The sequence below is a fragment of the Dunckerocampus dactyliophorus genome, chromosome 15 (genome assembly GCF_027744805.1).
Source record: "Dunckerocampus dactyliophorus isolate RoL2022-P2 chromosome 15, RoL_Ddac_1.1, whole genome shotgun sequence".
Taxonomy (NCBI): domain Eukaryota; kingdom Metazoa; phylum Chordata; class Actinopteri; order Syngnathiformes; family Syngnathidae; genus Dunckerocampus; species Dunckerocampus dactyliophorus.
This window is the reverse complement of record NC_072833.1, coordinates 3,611,083-3,629,028: the sequence shown is the minus strand read 5'-3', so window position 1 is coordinate 3,629,028 and position 17,946 is coordinate 3,611,083. Positions and strand designations below refer to the sequence as shown.

The following is a 17,946-nucleotide window of genomic DNA, read 5'->3' as shown; positions in this document are numbered from 1 at the left end:
AGAAAAAATCAGGACAGGATTGTCTCATGGCGTTCCCTAGCAACTGCAATTTTATCAATGCATGCATGCTCCCATTTGGATGGAACACTCAACTTATTTAGCTGCATGAGAGGGCCAAAAAGTGTCAATAAATAAGATTGTGTTGATGTTTGCTGCTGCAGTGATGCATGCAACACAAACAAATACGTCTCCCAGGGGTCAGACGCTGGAATGGATGCGTGCATCCCATCTGTAAAACATGGCTAAAAGAGAAGCACTTTGTATCTTCATTTTCATAGGCCAGTTATAGATATGCAGTCATAAGTTAGTCTGCAGTGTAAACAATAGCAATTTGGCAGCAGGTGTCTGGTCATTGTCAAAGTTAATACAGTATAATACACACTGGCTTGCACAGACTGGTTCTTAGGCACACAGTACTGATCTTCAGAGTCCCAAAAAGTCAAATGTCAAAAGCGTTTGCCATCTTGTAAATGATATGCGCTAAAACAGTTATGGGCAGTTTGTGTTGAAAAGAGAATTTAAAGTGTTGCAGGTTTTTGTTGGGTGTTTCTCAACATATTTGTATCAGTCGCTTCTTGCAGGGACACACACCTGCAAACAGACACACACACACACACACACACAACGACCTTCAACTTTATATTTGCCCAATAGCCTTGCATCGGTGTCAACACTGTCTGCAGCCACATCTCTGTGCAAATGTACATTGAGGTGTTGAATAGGTCTCACGCCCATAGTCAGTCACTGCACGCACATGTTTGGAGTCATGTGAATCACATTTTCAGAAGCATTAATTGCTAATAAAAGCAAATATTGACATTTTTCCTGCTCCCAAATAACATAATTTGTGTAAAAAAAAGGGGAGGGGGGTTAAAATGTGTATTATTTCTCACATCAGACTTAATGAAGTGTAATCACTCTATTAAAGGTTTTGGGTAGTTGCAGTCCCTTTTGCTGCCATACACTGCCATGGGGTCGCTGCAGTTGCATGTTTTTTTTCATATTTTTTTGCATGTTGGCTGTGCGAGCTTGTGAGGTGGGGAGGGTGGAGTGGAGGATCTGTGGAGGTGAGGAGGAGGAGGAGGAGGACCACAGTTTGCTGCTGCAGAGGCCGAGAGGGACGGACACACTGGCCGGTCGGACACGCTCCCTCTTAGGCGTCATCAGCAGCACCATCACCGGCATTGGAGCACCAATTTGGTGCAAAGGGAGGACAAGGACAGCCGCTTTGCAGCACACAGTGAGTAATAACGTGGTTCTTGTATTTATGATGAGACGTGGGCTGTGCTTGAGAATAATGGTGCAGTGAATAACACATTGATTTGGCTCCCTGGTGCAATATGGACGTTTTTTAAATTATTTAATCAACCTGCATTCTGTTGAGCATCCTATGTTGGAGCTTTTCATCTCGGGATGAAATGCATCGCATGGCGTCTTCCCCCTGCAGGGGGTTGCGGTACTATAGCAGCAGCAGCAGCAGCATTGGCTTTGCTTCATTGTTGCCGCCGGCCGGTGCATCCATCCATCCTCCAGGCCCGCCAGCTGTAGCTCCGTTTCTCCGTGTCATTACGCACGCAGAAGGGGCAGATATTAGACACATGGGCCTTTATCTCCTTGCTGGATGATCCCCATATGTGAACAAGTAGAGGCTGTCTCGTGTCTTTGTTGTTGATCCTATCTATTAAATACGTTAATATGAAAAAATATATATTTTATGCCAAAAATAAGTTACAATAATACAAATTCGTACACAATTTTTTAAAAAATATTTTGTATGTGTAAATTTTTCCAAAGCAAAACGTTTATAGAAAGAAAATTCAAAAAATGTTTTGTTTTTTTTGTGCCCATGGTGTAAATATACAAATAGGCCATGGTACAATTTCATCACTACCCACAGAAACTGCTTTTGTGCCCTTGACACTTGACTTTTCCAATTTGGCAATGGAAAAAAACACTTAGGAGCCTTTACTATTACCACTCATGGGTGCATTAGCGTAGAGTGTATCTTGAGGGACATAAATGGACTCGTACTGTAACCTTAAGACATTTCAATTAAGTGCAACTATCCACCAACGTTGTTATTATGAAGGTGTGGTCACATTTTAGTGTCCAAAATATACAGCAAATGGTAGTTTGCATGCAGACAAATGAGATGAAGGTAAAGTTGTGCAGCAAATGGTAGTTTGCTATGTATTCTGATGATGGTGTGATGATGTGCATGTGCTGCAATAGTGCATGCCAGCACGACGATGCTTGAACTGATCATGTGGACTCCTGATCAGTTGGGGTGCATCAGCCGCCAATTATTGTAATACAAGCAGGTTAAAATATTAGCCACGTGTGTGTACTTTTACCCCTCAAATGCATGCACTCTACTGTGCAATTTAGCTGTGCTTCTTTCTATTTTGAATCCAGCTCCATTTCAGTGGAACGCACGAGCACCATCCCATGTGGACACAGTGGCTGATTTGAACACAATTAGCATCCCAGATGATTCTGTATACTTTTGTGGCTTAATAGCATCAGCACCCTGCAGCGATGATGGCGGTCTCCAGCTCGCTGGTGAGGAAGGGAGGGAGTATTAATGCCCACCAAAATACAGCCTGCGGTAATAACCTACACCCTTGGCTCACAGCTGGACCGTGTTTGGGTGACTGTTTTCATTAGAGGAGCAGGACGTGTTAAATTAGCATGACCGGCTGAGTATTGATGAAGTTGAAAAGCTTATATACAGGGGGTGTGTTGCGAGGGAGCCGGAGGGGATGTGGATGCTGCTGAGGTGGCATGACATTTATTTGTTTTTGCAATTTTGAAGGTTTGGCGTGGTTTCAGTGAGCATTTTTAGAATTGCACGGTGGCCGACTCAAATGCATTTGCAGGCTATATATGGCCATGGGTCTTAGTTTGCATACCCGTATAGTAGGTGCAGCTGATGAGCCTCTTTTTAATGTACTGTTACTGTACTTGTATGTTTTAGGATACTACCCCAATAATATGCCATTTGTAATACAAAATATGCAATTGGGGTACAAAAGTAGTTTCTTTTTAGGGTACTTCTTGAAATATAAGACATTGTAACCCAAAATGTGCTGTTGGGGTACAAAAGTAGTACATCTTAAAGGCACTTCCCCAATGGCATGCCATTTGTAAACCAAAATATGTTGGTACAAAAGTAATACATTTTAAGGATACTTCCCTAATGACAAGGCATTGTAATCCAAAACATGCAAATGGAGTAGAAAAGCAGTACATTTTAAGGATACTTCCCTAATAACAAGCCCCTGAAACCCAAAATATGCTGCTGGGATACCAAAGTAGTTCATTTTAAGGTTACGTCTTCAGTTACAAGCCATTGTTACCCCAAAATATGTGTTGGGTTGCAAAAGTAGTTCATTTTAAGGTTACTTGTTCAATGTGAAGGCATTGTAACACAAAGTATGCTGTTGGGTAGAAAAGTAGTACATTTTAAGGATACTTTCCGAATAACATGCCTTTGAGACCCAAAATATGCTGATAGGGTACAAAAGAAGTGGATTTTAAGGATACTTCCCCAATGATAAGCCGTTGTAACCCAAAATATGCTGTTGGGGTAGAAAAGTAGTACATTTTAATGGTACTTCAATGACAAGCCCTTGTAACCCAAAATATGCTGTTAGGGTACATTTTAAGGGTGCTATCATATGACAAAACATGGAATCCCTCAAAGTACTACGTGTTCTGATGGGAACAGAAGAAAAGTAGTCAAACTAGAGGTGAAGTGCAGAGGAATAAAATAAGAACAGTGGTCAACATGCTGCTGTGATAACCAGCTGTGTGACTAGACAGGTCTGAAGGGTACGACCGCAGGCCGGAGATTAATCCAAGGAGACACGTCGCGGCTCCCCTGTACTCGAATGCACCACTTGTTCAGCAAGCGCCGCTCTTTGTGGCATATTTAGGCTTGAGTGGGCTTCGGGCTTGGGACGACTCAGTTTGCTGGGGATTGGGTGGGCAACAGATGGGCGAGTGGGTGACCGTCGAGGAGTTTGTAGACATAAATGTCACCTGTGGAGAATGAAAGCAATATAGGGCATTCGGGATTGAATCGTAATACGAATCGTAATACAAATCCACAGTTTGTACTAATGCACTGTTACGCTGTGTTGAGTTATTTTCAGTGGATAGCACATCTACACTGCTATACAAGCTGTACACCGACTACTCTAAAATATTCATTTCTGTAGTGTTGTCACTTGAGATGATGGTGATGAAGATGCTGAAATGTGAGTTACTGTATCTCAAAACTTTACATTTTCAAATACTTTTCCATATCAATGTTTGGGAAATTAATAGTACAGTAGGCCTAAAATAGCATTTTATGATTAGCGAGGATTTAGGTCAAAGAAGCCATTAAAAGAGCTCCTTCTTATCAAGGCGCCTGCATCACATGACAGGCGTAAACCAATTGGATTTAGCAATCATTAATTGAATTTAGAGGCCATTACTTGTTTGTTTGCCCTCTACTGGGAGCATTAGTGTCGCCTAATTGAGGAGAATATACTGTATAACGTTATTGTTTTTAATCCTTAGGCACGAGATTAGCTTGATGACATTTTTTTTTCTCCTCTTGGGCAGTTTTGCTTTAAATGGTGCATCTGTTAATAGTGTGACACCAGAGAGAAGGCATTTTTGCTTTGTGGCCTATTTTCTTTCATGGAAATAGAGCAACAGTCTAGTGAGAAGATGAGGCTCAATAAGAGCAAATCATTTGTGCCATGAAGCAGGAAGTCTTTGCAGCGCAGAGACGCTCCAGTCCATGCAGACAGACGCGTGTTGACACTTGTCAGGGGGTTATGTAAACATCAAATATGTTGTGTGTATGAAAATAGGTCGGCCTGTGACATTGTATAACACATAAATCCTAGAGTAATGCAAACAGGCTTCATTGCGACGTTTGCAGGAATTTTCCTGAAAGTGATTTAGCTGTACAGGAAGGAAAGTTTGTGTTCGGTTGTGATTTTTTTTTTTTTTTTTTGTTACTCTTTGCTTCAGAAGTGAATTTGCTTGTCATTTGCCCCTCTCGTTTGCATGTGTGTCACGTCAGCACATTGGATGCAAACAGTAGTCACTGTGACTGCACAGGAAAGTCATCTCGTATTTGTTCCTCAGTCCCCCATAAAGTCAGTATAGCTGTCCTCTCCATCTCCTTCACCCTCAAATATGCGGTGCGCATCAAAACAGAAGACATGCATATTCACTTTTAGTTACCAAACATATTTTCCTTCCCAGATGCTTCCATTTTGGTGCTCGTGTGGCTCAAAATAGAAACGTCTTTGATGGTAAATGAACCTGGATGGCTACCCTCGCTTTGTAAATGTGGTTTATTCCCTGCACTCTTGGTATACTCAAGCACAGCTGCTTCTTAACATCTATGGGTTTTTTTTTGAGCTAACAAGTTGATAATTAACTTTTTAATGACTTGGCTGGCAGCCAGTGATGCTTCAGCAGCACAGACGTTTCACTCCCTCATATGTGTAACGTCTGCACCCCGTTTTTGTATGGCTAGCAGCATCGACAAATATTTTCATGTGGCTAAAGGAAGAAGTTTACATAGTGTATAATCTTCAAAATATTCCCTTTAAAAGCTCATTTACGTGTGTGGCAATGGCGCTCTTTATATATTTCAGAAGCTTTTGATGAAACCTAATTTGCTAAATATGCTATCAGATTATAAAAATAACATGTATTTGATGCACCAGACGGCATTTTGGTTTGGAATATTTGAGTAAAGTCACATATATGCACATGCATATGTTGTTTACTGCACAGCCTTTCATCCCATGACAAAATTACCAGTATGAATGCTACACATTAGGGACGCACTGATAGTTATCAGGCCGATAATTATCGGGTCGATATGAGGGAATTATGATGTCATACCAATAAATCTGATAACATTAAAAATAACCGATCATTTTTAACCGAGACTCTAAATTGCCCATAGGTATGAATGTGAGTGTGAATGGTTGTTTGTCTATATGTGCCCTGCGATTGGCTGGCGACCAGTCCAGGGTGTACCCCGCCTGTCGCCCGAAGTCAGCTGGGATAGGCTCCAGCATGCCCCCGCGACCCTAATGAGGAAGAAGCGGTATAGAAAATGGATGGATGGATGGATGGATGGATTTTTAACCGATAATTTAAAAAAATGCTTCAATGAGGCGAGATTGCCCCTACTGTGCAGGTGAGCAAATCAAGCACTCCCTTTTCCGCCTGCCTGTGACATTAACGCCCTGTCGTAACTTCCCCTGAGCTCACTTGTAAACAAACATTCACTTTTTGAGGAAGACATTTTGCTTGCTAGTTGTACCAAATGCTCCACGAAGAGGGGAGAAAACCCCATCAAAAACCTCATCAGCCACCTGAAACGCCAGCACAGCGGCATTTGAAAAATGCGAAAGGTTTGCTAGAGACCTCTTGGTGTCTCACCAGCTACCCGGACTGTGTGCCCAAATACAGTGCAGCTTGCTGGGTCACGCCAGGTGGCAACTCCGGCTCTGTAAGCCGGTTCTCCTGACCTCTGTAGCGGCACACGGGCTGCTCGGAACATAGTGCGCTTTGTCGGGCCACAGCAGCTGGCTCCCTCCGCGCTATACTCTGGTTCTCCTGATAGTACTGTAGTTATATGGTAGTAGTAATGTCATGTTATTTGATTAGGACAAATGAACAGGACAAATTTATTTGAATCCTTCTTACCTCCTGGTGTGCACAAACTACAGTTAAATCTTAATAATCAACTACATTGAAAAAAATCAGTTATCAGCATCATATCGGTCTTGTGAAGCATATATAATATAAAAATAGCATGTATTTGGCCCACCAGATGGCATTTTGGTTTGGAATATTTGAGTAAAGTCACACATATGCTAATGAATATACATATGTTGTTTACTGTACAGCCTTTCGTCCCATGACAAAAATACTAATATGAATGATGCACATCCATCGAGTGAATGGAAATTAATAGCTCGCTTAGAGCTGGCTATACATTGTGGCTACCTCCCTACCTTTCCCAGTCTTGAGTCACCTTTTTAATATAATTCCGGGTTTAATTGCAAAATGTGTGCAAAAATAGGTCACTTTTCCACTTGCATTTAAGTATTACTATAGTGAGGGATGAATTATGCATTGCTTGTCCTCTCGTCACATGCACTCACTAGCTTCCATTTGTAAGTATGTTGCTTTTGGAGTAATTAAAGTTGTGTCCTTTGCCTCACAATCCACATACAAAATGTTCACTCTGGCAGCAAACAATGGATGTAGATCAGGTATCCCGGATCCATTTGTGTCATCATGTGAGGTGTATTATTGACATTGCTGACTATTGATCCAGTGATTAGAGTTGCGGGGGACCCCAAAGGCATTAGTGAAGGTGAAAGCAAGACTCCCTTCCTTGTTTTAAAACAACAGGGTGATCCTTTGTAGACTCATTAACACAGGTCAGGTGCAATTTGAGGGTTTAATTCAGTCAATTAATCTTAATTAGCTGTTGGACATCCTGGACATAGAGGCTTATACCTGTGCTTAAGCGTAGATTCTCAAGGCGCAGATATGATTGGAATATTAAATAGAAATACAGCAATTTCAATGCAAAAGTGATTAGATTTATAGAGTTGTACCACATGTGATATATGTATACTTTGGACAGAGAATGTTTGTTTTATGCAGTATATACAACAGCAACAACAATATAATAATATATTTTGATTTTAATAAAATTATAACATAAAATATTTGTATTATAATTTATTCAAATAAAAATATTTTTCATTATTGTTATTATTATTAATAATAATAATCCTTCTGCTGCTACTACTACTATGTAATATAAAGACAAATAGCTCCGATGCTAATGCAAGGTTCAAGTAAAGTGTGCAAATGATACTCATAAATGAGTTTATAATCATATTGTTGCATTAAATTAATATTTAGTTAAAGCTACAGCAGAAGGCTGTCATGTTAATAGCGCTTAAAGAGTCACAACCCCTTTTATAGACCAGCAAATGAAACAGAGTTGTGTCCTATCCTGGGATAAACCTCTCTTGGCTCGGGGCTACACTCATTAGCACAGACAGCATGTTTTACAGAGTGGCAAAATGCTGACTGGGGGGCTTTTTTGTTTGGAGATAGCTGCAGCCTGGCTGCCTGCTGCTTGTGTGGCGTGCCACGAGCTCAGCGCCGCTGGTCGTCACGGTGTGCAAAGCTGTGCAGGATGCAACTGTGCACATGTCGGCAACTTTGAGGGTTGGAGTGATGCTCGTATCATTTTCTACTCCAGTCTGAGAAGACAAATATTAGGTTGTGACACACAGTTTGTGTATAGTCTGTCAATATTAGTCGTCTCCCAGGCATCGTATAGCTGTCTCCTGTTTGCCTACCCTCACCCCCTCTATTTTCCCTTCTCATGCCTCTGCATCCTTCTTTCCCCTCAGCCAAGGGATGTTTTTTTGTCATGTCAGTCTTGATTGGAGACATTTTATTGCAAGAGCTCTCACATGATTATGCTACTTTTAAGATGCTCACCATCTCTTTGTGACATTTATGATGACTCCATTGTGTGCTGGTGATGCTGCTGTTGAGGGATGTCAAGGGTGGGAACTGCAGAAATGGCACATTTGTACTTTTAACCTCTTTGGGAGAGGAGGGGAAAAAAAACTTCCAAGAGGTTGTAAATCTCAGTGATTAAACTCAGCTCTCTGCCTGCTGCCTTTATTGCAGAGTGCACGGTCTGTCGCCGTGCGTGTGTGTGTGCGTGTGCAACATCCTATCTGAAGGACATTCTCAGACTGTTAAAATTAAAAAAAGGCACTTGTAGCGTCTTGGTTACCACTGCCCTTTCTTTGGTTCTATCTCTCAGGAAAACCTCCATTCATGCATTACTCTATTAGAATTAAATTACTAGTGTTTAAAAGCACTAGTGTCTTCATTAAATGTTCTGGTGCACCAGTATATTTAAATGTATTAGTGTATTGATTGAATGTGCTAATGTATTGTTAAAATGCACAAGTCCCTTTGTGTGTTACTAGTGCGCTTTGTATTGTTTAAATGCACTAGTACGCTTGTATGTTGTGAATTTAGTAGTTACAAGTGTACAGTCGTCCCTCGCTATATTGCGGTTCGAATATCGCTCCCTCACTACATCGCTGTTTAAAAAAAATAATAATAAATGATCGCTGTTTCCTGGATGACTATGGCATATTATTAGTCAAAAAATATTGAAAGGCAAGTTATATGTAGTATTCTGGTCACTAGGCATCAGTAATGTTATGAGACATGACTTTGGATTACATGACTTTTGACACTGCATGGAGACTGGCTACTGAGGCAGCAGAGCCGACATGCCATGGCTGAGGAAAAAAGGTTCTCCTCTCATTTCGTGTGGAAGTGGGAATTTTGTGGCTTCTTTGTTCTTCTTCTCCACTCCGTTTGAAACACTTTCCTAAGTTTAGAATAAGTAAATTGGAGAGGTTAACTAGTTAGCTTGCTATGCTTGTGGCAGCCATCTGTTATGTCCCTGCAGTGATCCCATAGCCTGTGCAATATGATGTACTACTTTACTCGTGTATTGTTTAAATGCACTTGTGCGCTTGTGTGTTGGTTGAATGCAGTATGCCTAGGCATGCATTATTCAGTTAGAATTTGTTAAAAGTGGCAACAATAATTGCAAATCCTTCCAAAATTAAAAATTTGAAAAGAATTTGTTGTCCTACTTATCACTGTACCACAACAACAACGATGAGCACATTGTTACAGTATATTAACACCTCTAAATCTGAGTATAATTATGTTGTGTAACATCCAGAAGTTCTCCGACGACACAGCCATCGTTGGTTGTGTTTCAGAGGGGAATGATCTGGAATACAGGACGGTCATCAGGGACTTTGTCAGCTGGAGTGAGCTTAACCAGCTGCAGCTCAACACTAGCAAGACAAAGGAGATGATCATTAACTTCCAGAGGAAAACATCTCACTTCACACCGGTGAACATCCAGGGAGCGGACATAGAGTTGGTAGACAGCTACAAATTCCTGGGTGTTCACCTTAACAACAAGCTGGACTGGTCCGTCAACACCCACGCCCTCTACAAGAAGGGCCAGAGTCGCCTCCACCTGCTGAGGAGACTGAGGTCCTTTGGTGTGTGCAGGACTCTTTTACGGACCTTTTATGACTCTGTGGTGGCCTCAGCCATCTTCTATGCTGTGGGCTGCTGGAGAGGGGGCAGCACGGACAGGGACAGGAGCAGGATCAATAGGCTGATCAGGAGAGCGAGCTCTGTCCTGGACGGTCCTCTGGACTCCGTGGAGGAAGTGGGGGAGAGAAGGATGTTGGCTAAGCTGACATCCATCATGAACAACACCTCTCACCCGCTACATGACACTGTGGGTTCCCTTAGCAGCTCCTTCAGCAGTAGACTGTTACACCCACGGTGTAAGAAGGAGAGGTTCCGCAGGTCCTTTATACCGACCGCTGTAAGGCTCTACAACACCTGCACCACCTGAACCATGTTGTAGTGCTTTACTTTACTGTTCTCTTTACTTGTCTTGCTTGCTTGCTTGCTGTAACAAGTAAATTTCCCCGCTGTGGGATCAATAAAGTACATACATACATACATACATACATACTCTTGCATTTGTTTATAATGTGCTGGTGTACCTAATGAAGTGTCTGTGGATTATTTGTGTGTGTCTTTTGTATCTTTTAATATGTCATTTCTTGGGCAGTGTGGATGATTGTTTTCCAGCAATATGGCACACCATCTTAATTAGGTCATTTGCCTTTTTTTGTGACAACTGGAAATAGTGAGACAGATGTTCGCTGATCAGCTCCAGGCTTTCCCCAAAATCTCATCGCACGCACACAGATGGTTTGTCTGACGGCCTGCAGGTGCCACACTTCTCTGATTGTGCCATTTAAATGGCCACCATAGCCTCTTTTGTGGAAGCATGTTCCACTTTAAGAGGCCTGTCATACCAGTGAGACACAGCTGGGTCGGACACTCGCAGTAAGTTAGACCGATCAATAAAAGCCTTCAGCTGAGGGCACTAACACATTGCTATTCATGCCTAGGGTCGGTTCTCTTACCACAGAGTCCTTTGCCCCGTGTCCCGCGCTCACTCTAAAATATTCCACCGCATGTCACGTCCCAGCGGGTCCATAAAGACAGCTAATTCATTCACATGTAATAAATCCAAGTGCACCACGCAGCTCCTCTCGTGATTAGACAAACAGCCAAGATGATGCTGTGGTTCTTGTCCCGCCATCTCTCGGGAATATTTCAATGTTCAGTGCAGTCGCAGTGTTGCCATGTAATCTATTTATACCCAAAGCTGGGCTATGCTTTCATTGGTTTGTTCTTGTGCAGCTCCCTGGTACTTGATAGATTAACCTAGATTTTTTTAAATGATTGGTAGCGGCAGTATTCTTCAAAGGATAATTCCATGAGTGAAAATGAATAAATATATCAAAATTTCAAAATATCTAAAATTTTTAGAAATATTTAAAATTAATAGAATTATTATATAGCAAAAGGTATGTATGTAGGCAAAAGTGCTTGATAGATCAGCCTAGGTTTTTTTTTAGTGATCATTAGCTACAGTATTAGCTACAGTATTCTAAAAATGTAGAAATGTACCAATATTTCCAAATACAGTCGTCCCTCACCACTTTGCACGGCTTCACGGCGTCACTCTATTAAGAAAAAAAAAGTATTAATTCATAAATAATGCTGTTTCTCGTTTGAATATTGTTAGTGTATTATTAGCGAAAACGTGGATATTTAAGCAAATGTTACATATATGCTGCCTAAATTAAGCATAAAAATGGCTTAGTTAAGTAAAATGCAAATATAAGACATTCAAAAGTCACATTCAAAGACTTTGATGATATGTGGTATTCTACAGTGGTCACTAGGTGGCAGTAACGTTACTGTAATGTTTGTTGAGACACACTAGTACCAGACTTGATCGCCGACGACAGGCATTTTTTGCCGGTTTGAATTATTTCAGAACAGGCGCAATAATCCCAAATAAAAACACGGGCCGCTGTTTTGCGGCTGTAAACCCCCGGCAAGCTGAAATAAATGTAGTGGTGCGCCGGCGTCTTGTTTGCTCGTGTAATGTAGTGACTTAATTCTCCTGACTTCATAGAAAAAACGGGCAATTTAGAGGCTTTTTTTCTGAATTCACTAAGTATTCTTGTTTTAGTATCCCACGAGTCTTCTGAATCGCCATAGCAATGTGCTGGGGCTTGGGGTTGTGTACCCTGGCTAGTCCTCTCTTCCCCCCACCCCCACCCCACCCCACCCTCTGTCTTTATGTAGTGTCTGTATGTCTCTCCACCCCCTCAATTGCTCCGTAGATGAAATGCTTTTAGATTTGTCAGTTAATTATGCATGTTTCACTTTTCACTTGTTCATGTCTACACAATCACGCAAGCCCCATCATTTTGGCTTCTCCTTTATCTGGCTTTGACTTCTCCTGTCTGCCTTCTTTGCTTTGGCTACAGTGTATGCTTCCGTTTCCATGGGAACACGCCACAGTTTGGGGCCTTGCTTGCCACTCTCCCTCCAATCTGTCACTCCACGCTAGCGGCAGTAGCTACTCAGCCGTCTCACGATGGGAGGTTCAATGGCAAGACCCCTCTCTGGTCGCACACCTCATCCAATCAGTTGAAACAGCTCAGGTTCGGCCTATTAAGGGTGACTCGTGCTGGCCGGGCCAAGCTAACTGCACTTTTAATAGCTCCGTGTCCATACAGGGCTTTCTTTGTCACATTTGTAGCGCTAATGTGAGATGAATGGAGAGTCTCTCTGGAGATTATCATAATGCATTCACAGTCACGCCTGAGGGGAGCGTGTGCGCCCCTGATGTTGGTAAAAGTAATAAAAATGGCTGGAGACATTGTGGTTATTGATTGAATCCCCAGAGGAACACAGCGACTATATTTGATTGCTTTCTTGAGAATAAAATCTAATCCCACTGATCATTTAAATGTGCACAATATAGCACCAAATGGTGCGCATTGATAGAAATCTACCTCCTGCATACATCCGAATATTATCATTAATATGTTTATTTAGACCAGTCCCAGGTGTACCCCGCCTCTCACCCAAAGTCAGCAGGGATAGGCTTCAGCATACCCCCGCGACCCTAATGAGGATAAGCGGCATAGAAAATGGATAGATGGATGTTTGTTTAAGTGATGATGAATGATTCTAATCATGAAGGGAACTACCATCTTTCAAAAATGGCATTTTTGCTTCCATATCTTGAGCACCACTACATATGTGAAGTCATGCGTGTATTGCATAACACAGCACCTGCCGATCCTATTACTATTCTCGTTACCTGCGTTGTGTTACTGTGATTGTAGCGCTGAGTCATGCTTCAAGCAGTTTTATTTAGAATGCAAAGAGGTTAACATCCCCTCGGCCCTTCTCCGCGCTAATCCCAACGAACAGATGGATGGATGAGAGAGGGGAGAAAAAAAAAAGTGAGCTTGTTGCACCGCCATGGCAGCTCTCATCATGGCCTTCCCCTCTCTTGTTTACATTGTAGAGTGCGCCTACATTTACCCTCTTTGCTCTAATGCTGTGTAATAATGAACCATATCACCCGCAGCCACTCTCATTTACTGTGTTAAATACAGTATAGTACATAGCACCAATTAACCTCCTAATTAGTATTCTCATGCAACAAAACAGGTATGGAAGACTGGCTTGTAATAAGGAGACGTCCATTGTGTCTTGTCATTACCATGACAACCCTGGATAGTCTGTTTATACACCTCATGTTGTATCATTAGTTCATGTGCAATATACTGTATGTCGATATTACGGTCGATATTATTATTAAGATTTTGTGTGTTTTGAGTTTGGGTTCTAAGGACAAACGAAATAAGAGGAACTCTGATTTAAAGCAACAGTCTATAAAAAATATGTCTGTGTTTGGTGAGACAGGCACAAGACTAGTCCCTAAGGTTCCCAAGCGAACACATTTACTGTGACATTGCTTGAGCAGGACTCTTACATGGCTTATTTACTCTTCTGTCTACTATATTGGGTAATCTGAGTGGAAGGTCATTTAAAGCCACAAGGAAGTACATTAGAAGTATGCTGTCCAGAAAAAAACTGCTAATGTGTAAGTCTATGTTATGTTATTTATGTCTAAAAAGTCTTATTTTCTTTGATTAGATCTACTATATAGGGTAATACAAACGTAAATGTGACTATAGAAGTGTTATTTCATGTCCGGAGGGCTCCAATAATGTTAAAAACTGTACTTAGATGACCATAAACAGGTTTTCTACGCCATAATTGTAATATGTGATGTATTCCAATGTAACGTGTATGCATGTTCAAATAAATTAAACCATAACTATGAAAATATTCCATTTATTAATATTGAAACCTACTTTGCGGAAAATCACTTATCACGGTTGGGTCTGGAATCAATTAACCGCGATATACAAAGGATTACTGTACTGCTATAGAAGCTGTACCCTGACTACTCTGAAATCAAGGATATACTGTCATGAAAATTCTTGTTGAAATGTAACCGAATCACCTCATGCCCTGTAGTAGCCCTTGCCGTTTCAGCGCTATCCCATCAGTAAACAACACAGGGGGACAATAGAATGCAGCGGATGTAAGAGAGACACGTCCGCGGGGTGCTGACCATCAGCACTTTACAAAGCCTGCTCAAAAACAGCAGGCAGGGATTGTGTGGACGATGCGAGAACAAAAAAAAAGAGGGTCCAACAGTGAGGTAGAATGTTTGTTGAGATTACATATGATGGAGTCCGCAATGAAATCATGAGGTTTCAATTCCTTGAAGAGGTTACTCTGGAAACCTGTAATATTTGCATACCGCTTTGCATAGTTTCACTGAATGCTGGCCCGCAGACAATGTCAACACAAGGAAAGTGCAACATTATTCGGGTATTGCCTGCACTCTGAATGTGGTTTAGCAGCCTGAACTGAAGCGATGCAAAGACAAATCCCATAGCCAGGCTACTTTCTCACCTAAAAAGTGGTAGAGTGATGTGAAACAGACTGGAGGCTAGGCTTTTCTTTTGGCGTTTACACAGAGCAGTGGTCTGCACATGCGTCTTTTGTCCTTCAACAGCTGTATGATGTCATCTCCGACTACAAAGTGCTCAATCCCCATTGTATTGCCACTTTTTACTGCACACACGCAGAGTTAGAGTAGAGTAGACTATTATTGTATGTGTGATGACCCCTCAGTGTCCCTCTGAGTGAAGGCTGTGCAGTGACCAACTTAGCGTGTTGCTTTAGAGATGCGTGTCAAGAGAGCTTCTTGTCATCTTTTGTTGTTGTTGCAGCCTGATGTCATCCAATTGAGTTTGATCATGTGACCGATGATTTAAAAAATGTCTCTGTATGGCAAAGATGAGGCAGTGAGAGGGTCAAAGACGGAGTGGCCGAAGCAGTGACAGTGCTGCTGGGTAACTCTTTGACCTTTAATCCGCATATTGGAATATGCATGACAACAAAATAGCAGATATTTTGCATATAAAAAGTAGGGGTGCACGATAATTATTGAGCCGATATCAGGGAATTATGATGTTCGATTTGCTAGAGACCTCCGAGATTGTGCATCTCTAATAAAAAAGTGTTTGTTATCATTCATTCATGTTTACTAAATGAAAGTATCCAAAAAACTTACAAAAATTAAAAACATTTAAGCACCCCCCAAAAAAACAATTTGTGCACAAAATAAATACGTACATTAATATATGAATAAATATTTGACTAAATTCAAATAGGCTTGAACCATGTTTGAGGGTCATATTTTTTGTTTGCTTCTGTTCTTTGGGTATCTTGAAAAGTCCAAAACATTACATTTAATTAAATTATGAATTAGAAAAAAAAGGAATATGGTGACAATGATTTAGCACTATAGCTATATATATATATATATATATCACAACACTAGTGGTGTAACAAATACCAGTGCGACCATCATAAGTGAATTTCCGTGAAGTAGGATTCCTTCTTTATGAATGGAATATTTTCTTAGTTAGAACATAGAAAACCTGTTTACAACCTTCTACATATGGTTTTTAGCGTTATTAAAGCTCTCTAGACATGAAATAACACCCCTATAGTCACCTTTACACTCATATTACCTAATATAGTAGACAAAAAAAGAGTAACTAAGCCATTTAAGACATCAATAACACTCAAGTGTGTTACTATAAATGTGTTCCCTAGGGCAGTTTCTCAACCTTTTTTGTCTTGTGTACTCTCAGAGCCTCTGCCAACTGTTATGATTTTGTTGCAGCTCTGCCACAGCTTATTGTTTCCCTTGGGAAAGTAGTTGTAGCGCACACCTTCCATTTTATTGTCTGAATTAATATGATATGACTGAGAATAGTCACTTATCTTGGAAATTATTTATTAAATGTTTCCACATACCCCCAGCAATTCGCTCGTGTACCACTACGGGTATGCGTACCCCAGGTTAGGAATCACTGCTCTAGGTGACCTGAAAAAGACGCAGACAGGAAGTGACATCAGGGGTTCCGAGTTGAGTTTCAGCTTCACGTGGGAACCGGCCGCAAAAGTAGCCTGTGTTTTTATTAGGAATTTTTATTAGGGATTATGGTGCCTGTTGCAAGATAATTCAAACCTGCAGTAAAAGCCCACCATCAAGTCTAGTACTTGTGTGTCTCATCAAACATTAAAGTAACACTACTGACACCTAGTGACACTACATATCACCAGCGTCTTTTGAATGCCTTATATTTGTATTTTTCGTTTTATTTTGCCATATTTATGCTTCAAAATGCCGACTTTAGGCAAAAACATGTAACTTTTTGCATACTTTTGACTAATAATTAGCTGTATTCAACCACGAAACAGCATGATTTTTTTATTAACGAATACACTTTTGAAAAACTGTGATCAAGTGAAGCCACAAAATTTAAGCCGCAACTGGGTTTGTATTCAGATTGAATTGGTACGCAGCTATACCAAACCAAAAGCTCCTTACCAATTTCCTCCTTTGCACACATTTGGGACAGGAAGTGTGCATTCTGCGTTGCAAAACACCTCCACGAGCCCAAGTTGTGTGACTAACGTTGACTAAGTTTTGGACAATATATTATTTTTTTATTTGAGAAAAGTACCTGCCATCAGATTGCAGTTGCATTTTCTTGCTTCAATATCAGAATATTTCAACACAAACGCTAAGACTTTTTATGTTTTCCATCTCGTACCATTTCAACCCCACACAACACCAATGTTTTTCTGCCACTGTCTTCTTGGGCTAATTTTCCGTCTCTTTGCCATTCATTTACTTTTCAGTCAAAATCCACATTTAAAAGCAGCTCCATCAGGTGTTTATCACTCTCAGGGACGTATTATATCACCAGCACATGGTCATATACTGTATGTCCTCAGGTAGGGTAGCATGGTGCATTATTATAATTAAGCCATAACATTTTGCACAACTTTGTGTCTCACAAATTAGATCATTTAGCGTTGTATCCAGTTGGACAGTGTGACCATTATTCGCCTTAGCCGTAGCCTGAGGTCCCATTAGCTCACACATTTTGCATGGATGCATCACCATAGGACATACTGTATGAAGAGTAGAATGTAAAGCTACCCACCATCATTTGGATGTGTTGGACTGCAGCTGAAATTCCTACACTGGCACAATTTCCTGCTCTCTAATGCCAAAGCCTGTTAATGTCAACATGTTTGTATCTCTCTTTACAACAAGCCACAGAGGGCCCCGCGGGTCGTCGTCGTTCTGCTTGGGTGCACTCGCGTGGCACATGTTTACAGGCCAACACGTGGCATAATTGGCGGTCGTTGTGTCTCGTTTGTGTTTGGGGCACCAGAAAAGCTGATGTTAGCTTTGTTTAAAACTGTGTTTTAGCC

The 17,946-nt window shown here is 41.1% G+C and overlaps 1 protein-coding gene across 13 annotated transcripts in view; it reads left to right on the top strand.

The window, feature by feature from the left end:
- The first annotated feature begins 1,060 nt into the window (after positions 1–1,060).
- nrcama (neuronal cell adhesion molecule a) overlaps positions 1,061–17,946 on the top strand; it is a 37,340-nt gene continuing 20,454 nt past the window's right edge. For 7 of the 13 annotated variants that reach the window (XM_054800584.1, XM_054800585.1, XM_054800575.1 and 4 more), the window contains exon 1: positions 1,062–1,240. The gene's annotated coding sequence lies outside the window, so the exon portion shown is untranslated. Of the gene's footprint in view, positions 1,241–17,946 lie in introns of all 13 variants that reach the window. The other 6 variants (XM_054800581.1, XM_054800587.1, XM_054800582.1 and 3 more) reach the window with 3 other exon arrangements.